Consider the following 21,543-nt stretch of genomic DNA (forward strand, 5'->3'; position numbering starts at 1 on the left):
GAATTTTCTGAGAATGCTTCTGTCTAGTTTTTATATGAAGATATTTCCTTTGCCAGCATAGGCCTCAAAGCGCTCCAAATAAACCCTTGCAGATTCTGCAAAAGGAGAGTTTCCAAACTGCTCTATCAAAAGGAATGTTCAAGTCTGTGAGTTGAATACACTCTTCACACAGAAGTTTCTGAGAATGCTTCTTTCTAGTTTTTAGTTACAGGTATTTCATTTCCCAGCATAGGCCTCAAAGCGCTCCAATTATCCACTTGCAGATTCTACAAAGAGTTTGTTTCAAAACTGTTCTTTCAAAAGGAAGGTTCAAGTCCGTGAATTGAATGCACTCATCACACAGAAGTTTCTGAGAATGCTTCTATCTAGTTTTTTGGAGAAGATATTTCATTTCCCAACATAGGCCTCACAGCGCTCCAAATATACACCAGAAGATTCTACAAAAAGAGTGTTTCAAAACTGCTCTTTCAAAAGAAAGGTTCAAGTCTGTGAGTTGAATGCAGTCATCACAGAGAAATTTCTGAGAATCCTTCTGTCTAGTTTTTATGTGAAGATATTTCCTTTTCCAGCATTGGCCTGAAACAGCTACAAATATGCAATTGCAGATTCTACAAAAAGAGAGTTTCAAAACTCTTCCATCAAAAAGAAGGTTCAACTCTGTGAGTAGAATGCACTCATCACATATAAGTTTCTGAGAATGCTTCTGTCTAGTTTTTATGTCAAGATATTTCCAAGCATAGACCTCAAAGCACACTAAATAAACACTTGCAGATTCTACAAAAGTAGTGTTTCCAAACTGCTGTATCGAAAGAAATGTTCAAGTCTGTGAGTTGAATGCACTCATCACACAGAATTTTCTGAGAATGTTTCTGTCTTGTTTTTAGGTGAAGATATTACATTTCCCAGCATAGGCCTCAAAGTGCTCCAAATATCCACATGCAGATTCTACAGAAAGAGTGTTTCAAAACTCTTCTATCAAAAAGAAGGTTCAACTCTGTGAGTAGAATGCACTCATCCCAAAGAAGTTTCTCAGAATGCTTCTGTCTAGTTTTTATGTGAAGATATTTCCTTTTCCAGCATAAGCCCCAAAGCGCTCCAAATAAACCCTTGCAGATTCTGCAAAAGGAGTGTTTCCAAACTGCTCTATCAAAAGAAATGTTCAAGTCTGTGAGTTGAATGCTCTCATCACACAGAAATTTTTGAGAATGCCTCTGTCTAGTTTTTAGGTGAAGACATTTCATTTCCCAGCATACGCTTCAAAGCGTTCCAAATATTCACTTGCGAATTCCGCCAAAAGGGTGTTTCAGTACTACTCTTTCAAAAGGAACGTTCAAGTCTGTGAGTTGAATGCACTCATCACAAAGAAGTTTTTGAGAATGCTTCTGTGTAGTTGTTATTTGAAGACATTTCCTTTTCCAACGTTGGCCTCAAAGCGCTCGAAATAAACGCTTGCAGATTCAACTAAAGGAGTGTTTCTAAACTGTCCTATCATAAGGAACGTTCAAGTCTCTGAGTTGAATGCATTCATCACACAGAAGTTTCTGACAATGCTTCTGTGTAGTTTTTATGAGAAGTTATTTCCTTTTCCAGTATAGGCATCAAAGCGCTCCAAATAAACACTTGCAGATTCTACAAAAGGAGTGTTTCCAAACTGCTCTATCGAAAGGAATGTTCAAGTCTGTGAGTTGAATGCACTCATCACAAAGAAGTTTTTGAGAATGCTTCTCTGTAGTTGTTATTTGTAGACATTTCCTTTTCCACCGTTGGCCTCAAAGCGCTCGAAATAAACACTTGCAGATTCTACAAAAGGAGTTTTTCAAAACTGTCCTATCCAAAGGAACGTTCAAGGCTGTGAGTTGAATGCACTCATCACAAAGAAGTTTCTCAGAATGCTTCTGTCTAGTTTTTATTTGAAGATATTTACCTTTCCAGCATAGGCCTCAAAGCGCTCTAAATAAACACTTGCAGATTCTACAAAAGGAGTGTTTCCAAACTGCTCTATCGACAGGAATGTTCAAGTCTGTGAGTTGAATGCACTCATCACAAGAAGTTTCTGAGAATGCTTCTGTCTTGTTTTTAGGTGAAGATATTTCATTTCCCAGCATAGGCCTCAAAGCGCTCCAAATATCTACCTTCAGATTCCACAAAAAGAGGGGTTCAGAACTGCTCTTTCAAAAGGAACGTTCAAGTCTGGGAGTTGAATGCACTCATCACAAAGAAGTTTTTGAGAATGCTTCTGTGTAGTTGTTATTTGAAGACATTTCCTTTTCCAGCGTTGGCCTCAAAGCGCTCGAAATAAACACCTGCAGATTCTACAAAAGGAGTGTTTCAAAACTGTCCTATCAAAAGGAACGTTGAAGTCGGTGAGTTGAATGAACTCATCACGCAGAAGTTTCTGAGAATGCTTCTGTCTAGTTTTTATGTGAAGATATTTTCTTTTCCAGCATAGGCCTCAAAGCGCACCAAATAAACACTTGCAGATCCTACAAAAGGAGTGTTTCCAAACTGCTCTATCAAAAGGAATGTTCAAGTCTGTGAGTTGAATGCACTCATCCCACAGAAGTTTCCGATAATGCTTCTCTCTTGTTTTTAGGTGAAGATATTTCATTTCCCAGGATAGGCCTCACAGCGCTCCAAGTATACACTAGGAGATTCTACAAAAAGAGTGTTTCAAAACTGCTCCTACAAAAGAAAGGTTCAAGTGTGTGAGTTGAATGCACTCATCACAAACAAGTTTCTGAGAATGCTTCTGTCTAGTTTTTGCGTGAAGATGTTTCCTTTTCCAGCATTGGCCTGAAACATCTCCAAATGTGCACTTGAAGATTCTACGAAAAGAGAGTTTCAAAACTCTTCTATCATAAAGAAGGTTCAACTCTGTGATTAGAATGCACTCATCCCAAAGAAGTTTCTCAGAATGCTTCTGTCTAGTTTTTATGTGAAGATATTTCCTTTTCCAGCATACGCCTCAAAGCGCTCCAAATAAACCCTTGCAGGTTCTGCAAAAGGAGTGTTTCCAAACTCCTCTATCAAAAGGAATGTTCAAGTCTGTGAGTTGAATGCACTCATCACACAGAAGTTTCTGAGAATGCCTCTGTCTAGTTTTTAGGTGAAGATATTTCATTTCCCAGCATACGCTTCAAAGCGTTCCAAATATCCACTTGCGGATTCTGCAAAAAGGGTGTTTCAAAACTGCTCTTTCAAAGGGAACGTTCAAGTCTGTGAGTTGAATGCACTCGTCACAAAGCAGCTTTTGAGAATGCTTCTGTGTAGTTGTTATTTGAAGACATTTCCTTTTCCACCGTTGGCTTCAAAGCGATCGAAATAAACACTTGCAGATTCTACAAAAGGAGTGTTTCAAAACTGTCCTATCCAAAGGAACGTTCAAGGCTGTGAGTTGAATGCACTCATCACACAGATGTTTCTCAGAATGCTTCTGTCTAGTTTTTATTTGAAGATATTTCCTTTTCCATCATAGGCCTCAAAGCGCTCTAAATAAACACTTGCAGATTCTACAAAAGGAGTGTTTCCAAACTGCTCTATCGACAGGAATGTTCAAGTCTGTCAGTTGAATGCACTCATCACACAGAAGTTTCTGACAATGCTTCTGTCTTGTTTTTAGGTGAGGATATTTCATTTCCCAGCGTAGGCCTCAAAGCGCAACAATTATCTACTTGCAGATTCTACAAAAAGAGTGTTTGAAAACTGCTCTTTCAAAGGGAACGTTCACGTCTGTGAGTTGAATGCACTGATCACACAGAAGTTTCTGAAAATGCTACTGTCTAGTTTTTTTTGAAGATATTTACTTTTCCAGCATAGGCCTCAAAGTGCTCTAAATAAACACTTGCAGACTCTACAAACGGAGTGTTCCCAAACTGCTCTATCGAAAGGAATGTTCAAGTCTGTGAGTTGAAAGCACTCATCACACAGAAGTTTCTGAGAATGCTTCTCTCTTGTTTTTAGGTGAAGATATTTCATTTCCCAGCATAGACCTCAAAGCTCTCCAAGTATACACTAGCAGAGTCTACAAAAACCGTGTATCAAAACTGCTCCTTCAAAAGAAAAGTTCAAGTCTGTGGGTTGAATGCACTCATCACAAAGAAGTTTCTGAGAATGCTTCTATCTAGTTTTTACGTGAAGATATTTCCTTTTCCAGCTTTGGCCTCAAACAGCTCCAAATGTTCACTTGCAGATTCTACAAAAAGAGAGTTTCAAAACTCTTCTATCAAAAAGAAGGTTCAACTCTGTGAGTAGAATACACGCATCCCAAAGAAGTTTCTCAGAATGCTTCTGTCTAGTTTTTATGTGAAGATATTTCCTTTTCCAGCATACGCCTCAAAGCGCTCCAAATAAACCCTTGCAGATTCTGCAAAAGGAGTGTTTCCAAACTGCTCTATCAAAAGGAATGTTCAAGTCGGTGAGTTGAATGCTCTCATCACACAGAAATTTCTGAGAATGCCTCTGTCTAGTTTTTAGGTGAAGACATTTCATTTCCCAGCATACGCTTGAAAGCGTTCCAAATATCCACTTGCGGATTCTGCAAAAAGAGTGCTTCAGAACTGCTCTTTCAAAAGGAACGTTGAGGTCTGTGAGTTGAATGCATTCATCACAAAGAAGTTTTTGAGAATGCTTCTGTGTAGTAGTTATTTGAACACATTTCCTTTTCCACCGTTGGCCTCAAGGCGCTCGAAATGAATACTTGCAGATTCTACAAAACGAGTGTTTCAAAACTGTCCTATCAAAAGGAACGTTCGAGTACGCGAGTTGAATGCCCTCATGACACAGAGGTTTCTGAGAATGCTTCTGTCTTGTTTTTAGGTGAAGATATTTCATTTCCCAGGATAGGCCTGAAAGCGTTCCAAATATCTACTTGAAGATTCTATAAAAAGAGTGTTTCAAAACTGCTCTTTCAAAAGGAACGTTCAAGTCTGTGAGTTGAATGCACTCATCACACAGAAGTTTCTGAAAATGCTTCTGTGTAGTTTTTATGTGAAGATATTTCCTTTTCCAGCATAGGCCTCAAAGCGCTCGAAATAAACACTTGCAGATTCTACAAAAGGAGTGTTTCCAAACTGTTCTATCGAAAGGAATATTCAAGTCTGTCATTTGAATGCACTCATCACACAGAAGTTTCTGAGAATGCTTCTCTCTTGTTTTTAGGTGAAGATATTTCATTTCCCAGCAGAGGCCTTACAGCGCTCCAAGTATACAATAGCAGATTCTACAAAAAGCGTGTTTCAGAACTGCTCCTTCAAAACAAAGGTTCATGCCTTTGAGGTGAATGCACTCATCATAAACAAGTTTCTGAGAATGCTTCTGTCCAGTTTTAACGTGAAGATATTTCCTTTTCCAGCCTTGGCCTCAAACAGCTCCAAATGTGCAATTACAGATTCTACAAAAAGAGGGTTTCAGAACTCTTCCATCAAAAAGAAGGTTCAACTCTATGAGTAGAATGCACTCAACCCAAAGAAGTTTCTCAGAATGCTTCTTTCTAGTTTTTATGTGAAGATATTTCCTTTTCCAGCATACACCTCAAAGCGCTCCAAATAAACCGTTGCAGATTCTGCAAAAGGAGTATTTCGAAACTGCTCTATCAAAAATAATGATCAAGTCTGTGAGTTGAATGCTCTCATCACACAGAAGTTTCTGAGAATGCCTCTGTCTAGTTTTTAGGTGAAGATATTTCATTTCCTAGCATACGCTTCAAAGCGTTCCAAATATCCATTTGCGGATTCTGCAAAAAGAGTGTTTCAGAACTGCTCTTTCAAAAGGAACATTCAAGTCTGTTAGTTGAATGCACTCATCACAAAGAAGTTTTTGAGAATTCTTCTGTGTAGTTGTTATTTGAAGACATTTCCTTTTCCAACGTTGGCCTCAAAGCACTCCAAATAAACACTTTCAGATTCTACTAAAGGAGTGTTTCAAAACTGTCCTATCAAAAGGAACGTTCAAGTCTCTGAGTTGAATGCACTCATCACACAGAAGTTTCTGACAATGCTTCTGTGTAGTTTTTATGAGAAGTTATTTCCTTTTCCAGTATAGGCATCAAAGCGCTCCAATTAAACACTTGCAGATTCTACAAAAGGAGTGTTTCCAAACTGCTCTATCGAAAGGAATGTTCAAGTCTGTGAGTTGAATGCACTCATCACAAAGAATTTTTTGAGAATGCTTCTGTGCAGTTGTTATTTGTAGACATTTCGTTTTCCAAAGTTGGCCTCAAAGCGCTCGAAATAAACACTTGCAGATTCTACAAAAGGAGTTTTTCAAAACAGACCTATCAAAAGGAAAGTTCAAGGCTGTGAGTTGAATGCACTTATCACACAGAAGTTTCTCAGAATGCTTCTGTGTAGTTTTTATGTGAAGATATTTCCTTTTCCAGCATAGGTCTCAAAGCGCTCCAAATAAACACTTGCAGATTCTACAAAAGGAGTGTTTCCAAACTGCTCTTTCAAAAGGAATGTTCAAGTCTGTGAGTTGAATGCACTCATCCCACAGAAGTTTCTGAGAATGCTTCTGTCTTGTATTGAGGTGAAGATATTTCATTTCCCAGCATAGGCCTCAAAACTCTCCAAATATCTACTTGCAGATTCCACAAAAAGAGTGTTTCAAAACTGCTCTTCCAAAAGGAACGTTCAAGTCTGTGAGTTGAATGCACTCATCACAAAGAAGTTTTTGAGAATGCTTCTGTGTAGTTGTTATTTGAAGACATTTCCTTTTCCACCAGTGGCCTCAAAGCGCTCAAAATAAACACTTGCAGATTCTACAAAAGGAGTGTTTCAAAGCTGTCCTGTCAAAAGGAAAGTTCAAGTCTGTCAGTTGAATGAAGTCATCATACAGAAGTTTCTGAGAATGCTTCTGTCTAGTTTTTATGTGAAGATATTTCCTTTTCCAGCATAGGTCTCAAGGCGCTCCAAATAAACACTTGCAGATTCTACAACAGGAGTGTTTCCAAACTACTCTATCGAAAGGAATGTTCAAGTCTGTGAGTTGAATGCACTCATCTCGCAGAAGTTTCTGAGAATGCTTCTATCTTGTTTTTAGGTAAAGATATTTCATTTGCAGCATAGGCCTCAAAGCCCTCCAAATATCTCCTTGCAGATTCCACAAAAAGAGTGTTTCAAAACTGCTCTTACAAAAGGAACGTTCAGGTCTCTGAGTTGAATGCACTCATCACACAGAAGTTTCTGAGAATGCCTCTGTCTAGTTTTTATTAGAAGTTATTTCCTTTTCCAGCATAGGCATCAAAGCGCTCCAAATAAACCCTTGCAGATCCTACAAAAGGAGTGTTTCCAATCTGCTCTATTGAAAGGAACGTTCAAATCTGTGAGTTGAATGCTCTCATCACACAGAGGTTTCTGAGAATGCCTCTGTCTAGTTTTTAGGTGAAGATATTTCATTTCCCAGCATACGCATCATAGCGTTCCAAATATCCACTTGCGGATTCTGCAAAAAGAGTGTTTCAGAACTGCTCTTTCAAAAGGATCGTTCAATTCTGTGAGTTGAATGCACTCATCAAAAGAAGTTTTTGGGAATGCTTCTGTGTAGTTGTTATTTGAAGACATTCCCTTTTCTACCGTTGGCCTCAAAGCGCTCGAAATAAACACTTGCAGATTCTACAAAAGGAGTGTTTCAAAACTGTCCTATCAAAAGCAACGTTCAAGACTCTGAGTTGAATGCACTCGTCACACAGAAGTTTCTGAGAATGCTTCTGTGTAGTTTTTATGTGAAGATATTTCCTTTTCCAGCATAGGTCTCTTCGCGCGACAAATAAACACTTGCAGATTCTACAAAAGGATTGTTTCCAAACTGCTCTATAGAAAGGAATGTTCAAGTCTGTGAGTTGAATGCACTCATCACACAGAAGTTTCTGAGAATGCTTCTGTCTTGTTTTTAGGTGAAGATATTTCATTTCCCAGCATAGGCCTCAAAGCGCTCCAAATATCTACTTGCAGATTCCACAAAAAGAGTGTTGCAAAACTGCTCTTTCAAAAGGAACGTTCAAGTCTGTGAGTTGAATGCACTTATCCAAAGAAGTTTCTGAAAATGCTTCTGTCTAGTGTTGATTTGAAGATATTTACTTTTCCAGCATAGGCCTCAAAGCGCTCTAAATAAACACTTGCAGATTCTACAAAAGGAGGGTTTCGAAACTGCTCTATCGACAGGAATGTTCAAGTCTGTGAGTTGAATGCACTCACCACACAGAAGTTACTGAGAATGCCTCTGTCTTGTTTTTAGGTGAGGATATTTCATTTCCCAACAAAGTCCTCACAGCGCTCCAAGTATACACTAGCAGATTCTCCAAAAAGCGTGTTTGAAAACTGCTCCTTCAAAAGAAAGCTTCAAGTCTGTGAGTTGAATGCATGCATCACAAACAAGTTTCTGAGAATGCTTCTGTCTGGTTTTTACGTGAAGATATTTCCTTTTCCAGCATTGGCCTGAAACATCTCCAATGTGCACTTGAAGATTCTACGAAAAGAGAGTTTCAAACTCTTCTATCATAAAGAAGGTTCAACTCTGTGAGTAGAATGCACTCACCTGAAAGAAGTTTCTCAGAATGCTTCTGTCTAGTTTTTATGTGAAGATACTTCCTTTTCCAGCATACGCCTCAAAGCGCTCCAAATAAACACTTGCAGATTCTGCAAAAGGAGTGTTTCCAAACTGCTCTATCAAAAGGAATGTTCAAGTCTGTGAGTTGAATGCACTCATCACACAGAAGTTTCTGAGAATGCCTCTGTCTAGTTTTTAGGTGAAGATATTTCATTTCCTAGCATACGCTTGAAAGCGTTCCCAATATCCACTTGCGGATTCTGCAAAAAGAGTTTTTCAGAACTGCTCTTTCAAAGCGAACGTTCAAGTCTGGGAGTTGAATGCACTCATCACAAAGAAGCTTTTTAGAATGCTTCTGTGTAGTTGTTATTTGAAGACATTTCCTTTCCCACCGTTGGCTTCAAAGCGCTCGAAATAAACACTTGCAGATTCTACAAAAGGAGAGTTTCAAAACTGTCCTATCAAAAGGAACGTTCAAGTCTCTGAGTTGAATGCACTCATCACACAGAAGTTTCTGAGAATGCTTCTGTGTAGTTTTTATGTGAAGATATTCCCTTTTCCAGCACAGGTCTCAAAGCACTCCAAATAAACACTTGCAGATTCTACAAAAGGAGTGTTTCCAAACTGCTCTATCGAAAGGAATGTTCAAGTCGGTGAGCTGAATGCACTTGTCACACAGAAGTTTCTGTGAATGCTTCTGTCTTGTTTTTAGGTGAGTATATTTCATTTCCCATCGTAGGCCTCAAAGAGCACCAAATATCTACTTGCAGATTCTACAAAAAGGGTGCTTGAAAGCTGCTCTTTCATAGGGAACGTTCAAGTCTTTGAGTTGAATGCACTGATCACACAGAAGTTTCTGAAAATGCTTCTGTGTAGTTTTTATGTGAAGATATTTCCTTTTCCAGCATACGCCTCAACGCGCTCCAAATAAACACTTGCAAATTCTGCAAAAGGAGTGTTTCCAAACTGCTCTATCAAAAGGAATGTTCAAGTCAGTGAGTTGAATGCACTCATCACACAGAAGTTTCTGAGAATGCCTCTGTCTAGTTTTTAGGTGAAGATATTTCATTTCCCAGCATACGCTTCAAAGCGTTCCCAATATCCACTTGCGGATTCTGCAAAAAGAGTTTTTCAGAACTGCTCTTTCAAAGCGAACCTTCAAGTCTGGGAGTTGAATGCACTCATCACAAAGAAGCTTTTTAGAATGCTTCTGTGTAGTTGTTATTTGAAGACATTTCCTTTCCCACCGTTGGCTTCAAAGCGCTCGAAATAAACACTTTCAGATTCTACAAAAGGAGTGTTTCAAAACTGTCCTATCAAAAGGAACGTTCAAGTCCGTGAGTTGAATGCACTTATCACACAGAAGTTTCTGAGAATGCTTCTGTGTAGTTTTTATGTGAAGATATTCCCTTTTCCAGCACAGGTCTCAAAGCACTCCAAATAAACACTTGCAGATTCTACAAAAGGAGTGTTTCCAAACTGCTCTATGGAAAGGAATGTTCAAGTCTGTGATCTGAATGCACTCGTCACACAGAAGTTTCTGTGAATGCTTCTGTCTTGTTTTTAGGTGAGGATATTTCATTTCCCATCGTAGGCCTCAAAGAGCACCAAATATCTACTTGCAGATTCTACAAAAAGAGTGCTTGAAAACTGCTCTATCATAGGGAACGTTCACGTCTGTGAGTTGAATGCACTGATCACACAGAAGTTTCTGAAAATGCTTCTGTCTAGTTTTTATGTGAAGATATTTCCTTTTCCAGCATAGGCCTCATAGCGCTCTAAATAAACACTTGCAGACTCTACAAACGGAGTGTTTCCAAACAGCTCTAGTGAAAGGAATGTTCAAGTCTGTGAGTTGAATGCACTCATCACACAGAAGTTTCTGAGAATGCTTCTCTCTTGTTTTTAGGTGAAGATATTTCATTTCCCAGCATAGACCTCAAAGCGCTCCAAGTATACACTAGCAGATTCTACAAAAAGCGTGTTTCAAAACTGCACCTTCAAAAGATACGTTCAAGTCTATGAGTTGAATGCACTCATCACAAAGAAGTTTCTGAGAATGTTTCTGTCTAGTTTTTACGTGAAGATATTTACTTTTCGAGCATTGGCCTCAAACAGCTCGAAATGTGCACTTTCAGATTCTACAAAAAGAGAGTTTCAAAACTCTTCCATCAAAAAGAAGGTTCAACTCTGTGAGTAGAATGCACTCTTCCCAAAGAAGTTTCTCAGAATGCTTCTGTCTAGTTTTTGTGTGATGATATTTCCTTTTCCAGCATATACCTCAAATCGCTCCAAATAAACCCTTGCAGATTCTGCAAAAGGAGTATTTCGAAACTGCTCTACAAAAAGAATGATCAAGTGTGTGAGTTGAATGCTCTCATCAGACAGAAGATTCTGACAATGCCTCTGTCTAGTTTTTAGGTGAAGATATTTCATTTCCTAGCATACGTTTGAAAGCGTTCCAAATATCCATTTGCGGATTCTGCAAAAAGAGTGTTTCAGAACTGCTCTTTCAAAAGGAACATTCAAGTCTGTGAGTTGAATGCACTCATCGCAAAGAAGTTTTTGAGAATGCTTCTGAGTAGTTGTTATTTGAAGACATTTCCTTTTCCAACGTTGGCCTCAAAGCGCTCGAAAAAACACTTTCAGATTCTACAAAAGGAGTGTTTCAAAACTGTCCTATCAAAAGGAACGTTCAAGTCTCTGAGTTGAATGCACTCATCACACAGAAGTTTCTGACAATGCTTCCGTGTAGTTTTTATGAGAAGTTATTTCCTTTTCCAGTATAGGCATCAAAGCGCTCCAAATAAACACTTGCAGATCCTACAAAAGGAGTGTTTCCAAACTGCTCTATCGAAAGGAATGTTCAAGTCTGTGAGTTGAATGCACTCATCACAAAGAAGTTTTTGAGAATGCTTCTGTGTAGTTGTTATTTGTGGACATTTCCTTTTCCAATGTTGGCCTCAAAGCGCTCGGAATAAACACTTGCAGATTCTACAAAAGGAGTTTTTCAAAACAGTCCTATCCAAAGGAACGTTCAAGGCTGTGAGTTGAATGCACTCATCACACAGAAGTTTCTCAGAATGCTTCTGTCTAGTTTTTATTTGAAGATATTTCCTTTTCCAGCATAGGCCTCAAAGCGCTCTAAATAAACACTTGCAGATTCTACAAAAGGAGTGTTTCCAAACTGCTCTATTGACAGGAATGTTCAAGTCTCTGAGTTGAATGCACTCATCACACAGAAGTTTCTGAGAATGCTTCTGTCTTGTTTTTAGGTGAAGATATTTCATTTCCCAGCATAGGCCTCAAAGCGCTCCAAATATCTACTTGCAGATTGCACAAAAAGAAGGTTTCAGAACTGCTCTTTCAAAAGGAACGTTCAAGTCTGGGTGTTGAATGCACTCATCAAAAAGAAGTTTTTGAGAATGCTTCTGTGTAGTTGTTATTTGAAGACATTTCCTTTTCCAACGTTGGCCTCAAAGCGCTCGAAATAAACACTTGAAGATTCTACAAAATGAGTGTTTCAAAACTGTCCTTTCAAAAGGAACGTTGAAGTCTTTCAGTTGAATGAACTCATCACACAGAAGTTTCTCAGAATGCTTCTGTCTAGTTTTTATGTGAAGATATTTCCTTTTCCAGCATAGGCCTCAAAGCGCACCAAATAAACAATTGCAGCTTCTACAAAAGGAGTGTTTCCAAACTGCTCTATCGACAGGAATGTTCAAGTCTGTTAGTTGAATGCACTCGTCCCACAGAAGTTTCCGATAATGCTTCTCTCTCGTTTTTAGGTGAAGATATTTCATTTCCCAGGATAGGCCTCACCGCGCTCCAAGTATACACTAGGAGAGTCTACAAAAAGCGTGTTTCAAAACTGCTCCTACAAAAGAAAGGTTCAAGTCTGTGAGTTGAATGCACTCATCAGAAGCAAGTTTCTGAGAATGCTTCTGTCTAGTTTTTACGTGAAGATGTTTCCTTTTCCAGCATTGGCCTGAAACATCTCCAAATGTGCACTTGAAAATTCTATGAAAAGAGAGTTTCAAAACTCTTCTATCATAAAGAAGGTTCAACTCTGTGATTAGAATGCACTCATCCCAAAGAAGTTTCTCAGAATGCTTCTGTCTAGTTTTTATGTGAAGATATTTCCTTTTCCAGCATACGCCTCAAAGCGCTCCAAATAAACCCTTGCAGGATCAGCAAAAGGAGTGTTTCCAAACTCCTCTATCAAAAGGAATGTTCAAGTCTGTGAGTTGAATGCACTCATCACACAGAATTTTCTGAGAATGCCTCTGTCTAGTTTTTAGGTGAAGATATTTCATTTCCCAGCATACGCTTTAAAGCGTTCCAACTATCCACTTGCGGATTCAGCAAAAAGAGTGTTTCAGAACTGCTCTTTCAAAGGGAACGTTCAAGTCTGTGAGTTGAATGCACTCATCACAAAGAAGCTTTTGAGAATGCTTCTGTGTAGTTGTTATTTGAAGACATTTCCTTTTCCACCGTTGTCTTCAAAGCGATCGAAATAAACACTTGCAGATTCTACAAAAGGAGTGTTTCAAAACTGTCCTATCCAGAGGAACGTTCAAGGCTGTGAGTTGAATGCACTCATCCCAAAGAAGTTTCTCAGAATGCTTCTGTCTAGTTTTTATGTGAAGATATTTCCTTTTCCAGCATAAGCCCCAAAGCGCTCCAAATAAACCCTTGCAGATTCTGCAAAAGGAGTGTTTCCAAACTGCTCTATCAAAAGGAATGTTCAAGTCTGTGAGTTGAATGCTCTCATCACACAGAAATTTCTGAGAATGCCTCTGTCTAGTTTTTAGGTGAAGACATTTCATTTCCCAGCATACGCTTCAAAGCGTTCCAAATATTCACTTGCGAATTCCGCAAAAAGAGTGTTTCAGTACTACTCTTTCAAAAGGAACGTTCAAGTCTGTGAGTTGAATGCACTCATCACAAAGAAGTTTTTGAGAATGCTTCTGTGTAGTTGTTATTTGAAGACATTTCCTTTTCCAACGTTGGCCTCAAAGCGCTCGAAATAAACACTTGCAGATTCTACTAAAGGAGTGTTTAAAAACTGTCCTATCAAAAGGAACGTTCAAGTCTCTGAGTTGAATGCGTTCATCACACAGAAGTTTCTGACAATGTTTCTGTGTAGTTTTTATGAGAAGTTATTTCCTTTTCCAGTATAGGCATCAAAGCGCTCCAAATAAACACTTGCAGATTCTACAAAAGGAGTGTTTCCAAGCTGCTCTATCGAAAGGAATGTTCAAGTCTGTGAGTTGAATGCACTAATCACAAAGAAGTTTTTGAGAATGCTTCTCTGTAGTTATTATTTTTAGACATTTCCTTTTCCACAGTTGGCCTCAAAGAGTTCGAAATAAACACTTGCAGATTCTACAAAAGGAGTTTTTCAAAACAGTCCTATCCAAAGGAACGTTCAAGGCTATGAGTTGAATGCACTCATCACACAGAAGTTTCTCAGAATGCTTCTGTCTAGTTTTTATTTGAAGATATTTCCTTTTCCAGCATTGGCCTCAAGGCGCTCTAAATAAACACTTGCAGATTCTACAAAAGGAGTGTTTCCAAACTGCTCTATCGACAGCAATGTTCAAGTCTGTGAGTTGAATGCACTCATCACACAGAAGTTTCTGAGAATGCTTCTGTCTTGTTTTTAGGTGAAGATATTTCATTTCCCAGCATAGGCCTCAAAGCGCTCCAAATATCTACTTGCAGATTCCACAAAAAGAAGGTTTCAGAACTGCTCTTTCAAAAGGAACGTTCAAGTCTGAGAGTTGAATGCACTCATCACAAAGAAGTTTTTGAGAATGCTTCTGTGTAGTTGTTATTTGAAGACATTTCCTTTTCCAACGTTGGCCTCAAAGCGCTCGAAATAAACACTTGCAGATTCTACAAAAGGAGTGTTTCAAAACTGTCCTATCAAAAGGAACGTTGAAGTCTTTGAGTTGAATGAACTCATCACACAGAAGTTTCTGAGAATGCTTCTGTCTAGTTTTTATGTGAAGATATTTCCTTTTCCAGCATAGGCCTCAAAGCGCACCAAATAAACACTTGCAGATTCTACAAAAGGAGTGTTTCCAAACTGCTCTATCGAAAGGAGTGTTCAAGTCTGTGAGTTGAATGCACTCGTTCCACAGAAGTTTCCGATAATGCTTCTCTCTTGTTTTTAGGTGAAGATATTTCATTTCCCAGGATAGGCCTCACAGCGCTCCAAGTACACACTAGGAGAGTCTACAAAAAGCGTGTTTCAAAACTGCTCCTACAAAAGAAAGGTTCAAGTCTGTGAGTTGAATGCACTCATCACAAGCAAGTTTCTGAGAATGCTTCTGTCTAGTTTTTACGTGAAGTTGTTTCCTTTTACAGCATTGGCCTGAAACATCTCCAAATGTGCACTTGAAGATTCTACGAAAAGAGAGTTTCAAAACTCTTCTATCATAAAGAAGGTTCAACTGTGTGATTAGAATGCACTCATCCCAAAGAAGTTTCTCAGAATGCTTCTGTCTAGTTTTTATGTGAAGATATTTCCTTTTCCAGCATACGCCTCAAAGCGCTCCAAATAAACCCTTGCAGGTTCTGCAAAAGGAGTGTTTCCAAACTCCTCTATCAAAAGGAATGTTCAAGTCTGTGAGTTGAATGCACTCATCACACAGAAGTTTCTGAGAATGCTTCTCTCTTGTTTTTATGTGAAGATATTTCATTTCCCAGCATTGACCTCAAAGCGCTCCAAGTATACACTAGCAGATTCTACAAAAAGCGTGTTTCAAAACTGCCCCTTCAAAAGAAAAGTTCAAGTCTGTGAGTTGAATGCACTCATCACAAAAAAGTTTCTGAGAATACCTCTGTCTAGTTTTTAGGTGAAGATATTTCATTTCCCATCATACGCTTTAAAGCGTACCAACTATCCACTTGCGGATTCTGCAAAAAGAGTGTTTCAGAACTGCTCTTTCAAAGGGAACGTTCAAGTCTGTGAGTTGAATGCACTCATCACAAAGAAGCTTTTGAGAATGCTTCTGTGTAGTTGTTATTTGAAGACATTTCCTTTTCCACCGTTGGCTTCAAAGCGATCGAAATAAACACTTGCAGATTCTACAAAAGGAGTGTTTCTAAACTGTCCTATCCAAAGGAACGTTCAAGGCTGTGAGTTGAATGCACTCATCACACAGAAGTTTCTCAGAATCCTTCTGTCTAGTTTTTATTTGAAGATATTTCCTTTTCCAGCATAGGCCTCAAAGCGCTCTAAATAAACACTTGCAGATTCTACAAAAGGAGTGTTTCCAAACGGCTCTATCGACAGGAATGTTCAAGTCTGTGAGTCGAATGCACTCATCAGACAGAAGTTTCTGAGAATGCTTCTGTCTTGTTTTTAGGTGAAGATATTTCATTTCCCAGCGTAGGCCTCAAAGCGCTCCAGATATCTACTTGCAGATTCCACAAAAAGAGTGTTTCAGAACTGCTCTTTCAAAAGGAACGTTCAAGTCTAGGAGTTGAATGCCCTCATCACAAAGAAGTTTTTGAGAATGCTTCTGTGTAGTTGTTATGTGAAGACATTTCCTTTTCCAACGTTGGCCTCAAAGCGCTCGAAATAAACACTTGGAGATTCTACTAAAGGAGTGTTTCAAAACTGTCCTATCAAAAGGAACGTTCAAGTCTCTGAGTTGAATGCACTCATCACACAGAAGTTTCTGAGAATGCTTCTGTCTAGTTTTTATGTGAAGATATTTCCTTTTCCAGCTTACTCCTCAAAGCGCACCAAATAAACACTTTCAGATTCTACAAAAGGAGTGTTTCCAAACTGCTCTATCGAAAGGAATGTTCAAGTCTGTGAGCTGAATGCACTCATCACACAGAAGTTTCTGTGAATGCTTCTGTCTTGTTTTTAGGTGAGGATATTACATTTCCCAGCATAGGCCTAAAAGCGCACCAATTATCTACTTGCAGATTCTACAAAAAGAGTGTTTGAAAACTGCTCTTTCAAAGGGAACGTTCACGTCTGTGAGTTGAATGCACCGATCACACAGAAGTTTCTGAAAATGCTACTGTCTAGTTTTTATTTGAAGATATTTACTTTTCCAGCATAGGCCTCAAAGTGCTCTAAATAAACACTTGCAGACTCTACAAACGGAGTGTTCCCAAACTGCTCTATCGAAAGGAATGTTCAAGTCTGTGAGTTGAATGCACTCATCACACAGAAGTTTCTGAGAATGCTTCTCTCTTGTTTTTAGGTGAAGATATTTCATTTCCCAGCATTGACCTCAAAGCGCTCCAAGTATACACTAGCAGATTCTACAAAAAGCGTGTTTCAAAACTGCCCCTTCAAAAGAAAAGTTCAAGTCTGTGAGTTGAATGCACTCATCGCAAAGAAGTTTCTGAGAATGCTTCTGTCTGGTTTTTACGTGAAGATATTTCCTTTTCCAGCTTTGGCCTCAAACAGCTCCAAATGTGCACTTGCAGATTCTACAAAAAGAGAGTTTCAAAACTCTTCTATCAAAAAGAAGGTTCAACTCTGTGAGTAGAATGCACTCATCCCAAAGAAGTTTCTCAGAATGCTTCTGTCTAGTTTTTATATGAAGATATTTCCTTTTCCAGCATAAGCCCCAAAGCGCTCCAAATAAACCCATGCAGGTTCTGCAAAAGGAGTGTTTCCAAACTCCTCTATCAAAAGGAATGTTCAAGTCTGTGAGTTGAATGCACTCATCACACAGAAGTTTCTGAGAATGCCTCTGTCTAGTTTTTAGGTGAAGATATTTCATTTCCCAGCATACGCTTCAAAGCGTTCCAAATATCCACTTGCGGATTCTGCGAAAAGAGTGTTTCAGAACTGGTCTTTCAAAGGGAACGTTCAAGTCTGTGAGTTGAATGCACTCATCACAAAGAAGCTTTTGAGAATGCTTCTGTGTAATTGTTATTTGAAGACATTTCCTTTTCCAACGTTGGCTTCAAAGCGATCGAAATAAACACTTGCAGATTCTACAGAAGGAGTGCTTCAAAACTGTCCTATACAAAGGAACGTTCAAGGCTGTGAGTTGAAAGCACTCATCACACAGAAGTTTCTCAGAATGCTTCTGTCTAGTTTTTATTTGAAGATATTTCCTTTTCCAGCATAGGCCTCAAAGCGCTCTAAATAAACACTTGCAGATTCTACAAAAGGAGTGTTTCCAAACAGCTCTATCGACAGGAATGTTCGAGTCTGTGAGTTGAATGCACTCATCACACAGAAGTTTTTGAGAATGCTTTTGTCTTGTTTTTAGGTGAAGATATTTCATTTCCCAGCGAAGGCCTCAAAGCGCTCCAAATATCTACTTGCAGATTCCACAAAAAGAGTGTTACAGAACTGCTCTATCGAAAGGAATGTTCACGTCTGTGAGTTGAATGCACTCATCACAAAGAAGTTTTTGAGAATGCTTCTCTGTAGTTGTTATTTGTAGACATTTCCTTTTCCACCGTTGGCCTCAAAGCGCTCGAAATAAACACTTGCAGATTCTACTAAAGGAGTGTTTCAAAACTGTCCTATCCAAAGGAACGTTCAAGTCTCTGAGTTGAATGCACTCATCACACAGAAGTTTCTCAGAATGCTTCTGTCTAGTTTTTATTTGAAGATATTTCCTTTTCCAGCAAAGGCCTCAAAGCGCTCTAAATAAACACTTGCAGATTCTACAAAAGGAGTGTTTCAAAACTGTCCTATCAAAAGGAACGTTGAAGTCGGTGAGTTGAATGCACTTTTCACACAGAAGTTTCTGAGAATGCTTCTGTCTAGTTTTTATGTGAAGATATTTCCTTTTCCAGCTTTGGCCTCAAAGCGCACCAAATAAACACTTGCAGATTCTACAAAAGGAGTGTTTCCAAACTGCTCTATCGAAAGGAATGTTCAAGTCTGTGAGCTGAATGCACTCATCACACAGAAGTTTCTGTGAATGCCTCTGTCTTGTTTTTAGTGAGGATATTTCATTTCCCAGCATAGGCCTCAAAGCGCACCAATTATCTACTTGCAGATTCTACAAAAAGAGTATTTGAAAACTGTTCTTTCAAAGGGAACGTTCACGTCTGTGAGTTGAATGCACTGATCACACAGAAGTTTCTGAAAATGCTTCTGTCTAGTTTTTATTTGAAGATATTTACTTTTCCAGCTTAGGCCTCAAAGTGATCTAAATAAACACTTGCAGACTCTACAAACGGGGTGTTCCCAAACTGCTCTATCGAAAGGAATGTTCAAGTCTGTGAGTTGAATGCACTCATCACACAGAAGTTTCTGAGAATGCTTCTCTCTTGTTTTTAGGTGAAGATATTTCATTTCCCAGCATTGACCTCAAAGCGCTCCAAGTATACACTAGCAGATTGTACAAAAAGCGTGTTTCAAAACTGCTCCTTCCAAAGAAAAGTTCAAGTCTGTGAGTTGAATGCACTCATCACAAAGAAGTTTCTGAGAATGCTTCTGTCTAGTTTTTACGTGAAGAGATTTCCTTTTCCAGCTTTGGCCTCAAACAGCTCCAAATGTGCACTTGCAGATTCTACAAAAAGAGAGTTTCAAAACTCTTCTATCAAAAAGAAGGTTCAATTCTGTGAGTAGAATGCACTCATCCCAAAGAAGTTTCTCAGAATGCTTCTGTCTAGTTTTTATGTGAAGATACTTCCTTTTCCAGCATACGCCCCAAAGCGCTCCAAATAAACCCTTGCAGATTCTGCAAAAGGAGTGTATCCAAACTACTCTATCAAAAGGAATGTTCAAGTCTGTGAGTTGAATGCTCTCATCACACAGAAATTTCTGAGAATGACTCTGTCTAGTTTTTAGGTGAAGACAATTCATTTCCCAGCATACGCTTCAAAGCGTTCCAAATATTCACTTGCGAATTCTGCAAACAGAGTGTTTCAGTACTCCTCTTTCAAAAGGAACGTTCAAGTCTGTGAGTTGAATGCACTCATCACACAGAAGTTTCTGAGAATGCTTCTCTCTTGTTTTTAGGTGAAGATATTTCATTTCCCAGCACAGACCTCAAAGCGCTCCAAGTATACACTAGCAGATCCTACAAAAAGCGTGTTTCAAAACTGCTCCTTCAAAAGAAAAGTTCAAGTCTGTGAGTTGAATGCACTCATCACAAAGAAGTTTCTGAGAATGCTTCTGTCTAGTTTTTACGTGAAGATATTTCCTTTTCCAGCTTTGGCCTCAAACAGCTCCAAATGTGCACTTGCAGATTCTACAAAAAGAGAGTTTCAAATCTCTTCTATCAAAAAGAAGGTTCAACTCTGTGAGTTGAATGCACTCATCACAAAGAAGTTTCTCAGAATGCTTCTGTGTAGTTTTTATGTGAAGATATTTCCTTTTCCAGCATACGCCTCAAATCGCTCCTCGCAGATTCTGCAAAAGGAGTGTTTCCAAATTGTCCTATCAAAAGCTACGTTGAAGTCTGTGAGTTGAATGCACTCATCACACAGAAGTTTCTGAGAATGCTTCTGTGTAGTTTTTATGTGAAGGTATTTCCTTTTCCAGCATAGGTCTCAAAGCGCTCAAAGTAAACAATAGCAGATTCTACAAAAGGAGTGTTTCCAAAGTGCTCTATCGAAAGGAATGTTGAAGTGTGTGAGTTGATTGCACGCATCACACAGAAGTTTCTGAGAATGCTTCTGTCTTGTTTTTAGGCGAAGATAGTTCACTTCCCAGCATAGGCCTCAAAGCGCTCCAAATATCTACTTGCAGATTCCACAAAAAGAGTGTCTCAAAACTGCTCTTTCAAAAGGAACGTTCAAGTCTGTGAGTTGAATGCACTTATCACACAGAAGTTTCTGAAAACGCTTCTGTCTAGTTTTTATTTGAAGATATTTCCTTTTCCAGCATAGGCCTCAAAGCGCTCTAAATAAACACTTGCAGACTCTACAAATGGAGGATTTCCAAACTGCTCTATCGACAGGAATGTTCAAGTCTGTGAGTTGAATGCACTCACCGCAGAGAAGTTTCTGAGAATGCCTCTGTCTTGTTTTTAGGTGAAGATATTTCATTTCCCAGCATAGTCCTCACAGCGCTCCAAGTATATACTAGCAGATTCTACAAAAATCTTGTTTGAAACCTGCTCCTTCAAAAGAAAGGTTCAGGTCTGTGAGTTGAATGCACGCATCAGAAACAAGTTTCTGGAATGCTTCTGTCTAGTTTTTACGTGAAGTTGTTTCCTTTTCCAGCATTGGCCTGAAACATCTCCAAATGTGCACTTGAAGATTTTACGAAAAGAGAGTTTCAAAACTCTTCTATCATAAAGAAGGTTCAACTCTGTGAGTAGAATGCACTCATCACAAAGAAGTTTCTCAAAATGCTTCCGTCTAGTTTTTATGTGAAGATATTCCCTTTTCCAGCATAGGTCTCAAAGCGCTCCAAATAAACCCTTGCAGATTCTACAAAAGGAGTGTTTCCAAACTGCTCTATCGAAAGGAATGTTCAAGTCTGTGAGCTGAATGCACTCTTCAAACAGAAGTTTCTGTGAATGCTTCTTTCTTGTTTTTAACTGAGGATATTTCTTTCCCAGCATAGGCCTCAAAGCGCACCAATTATCTACTTGCAGATTCTACAAAAAGAGGGTTTGAAAACTGCTCTTTCAAAGGGAACGTTCAATTCTGTGAGTTGAATGCACTGATCACGCAGAAGTTTCTGAAAATGCTTCTGTCTAGTTTTTATTTGAAGATATTTACTTTTCCAGCATAGGCCTCAAAGCGCTCTAAATAAACACTTGCAGACTCTACAAACGGAGTGTTTCCAAACTGTTCTATCGAAAGGAATGTTCAAGTCTGTGAGTTGAATGCACTCATCACACAGAAGTTTCTGAGAATGCTTCTCTCTTGTTTTTAGGTGAAGATATTTCATTTCCCAGCATAGGCCTCACAGCGCTCCAAACATACAGTAGCAGATTCTACAAAAAGCGTGTTTCAAAACTGCTCCTTCAAAAGAAAGGTTCAAGTCGGTGAGTTGAATGCACTCATCACAAACAAGTTTCTGAGAATGCTTCTGTC

This window comes from Pongo pygmaeus, chromosome 1 (genome assembly GCF_028885625.2).
Source record: "Pongo pygmaeus isolate AG05252 chromosome 1, NHGRI_mPonPyg2-v2.0_pri, whole genome shotgun sequence".
Lineage (NCBI taxonomy): Eukaryota > Metazoa > Chordata > Mammalia > Primates > Hominidae > Pongo > Pongo pygmaeus.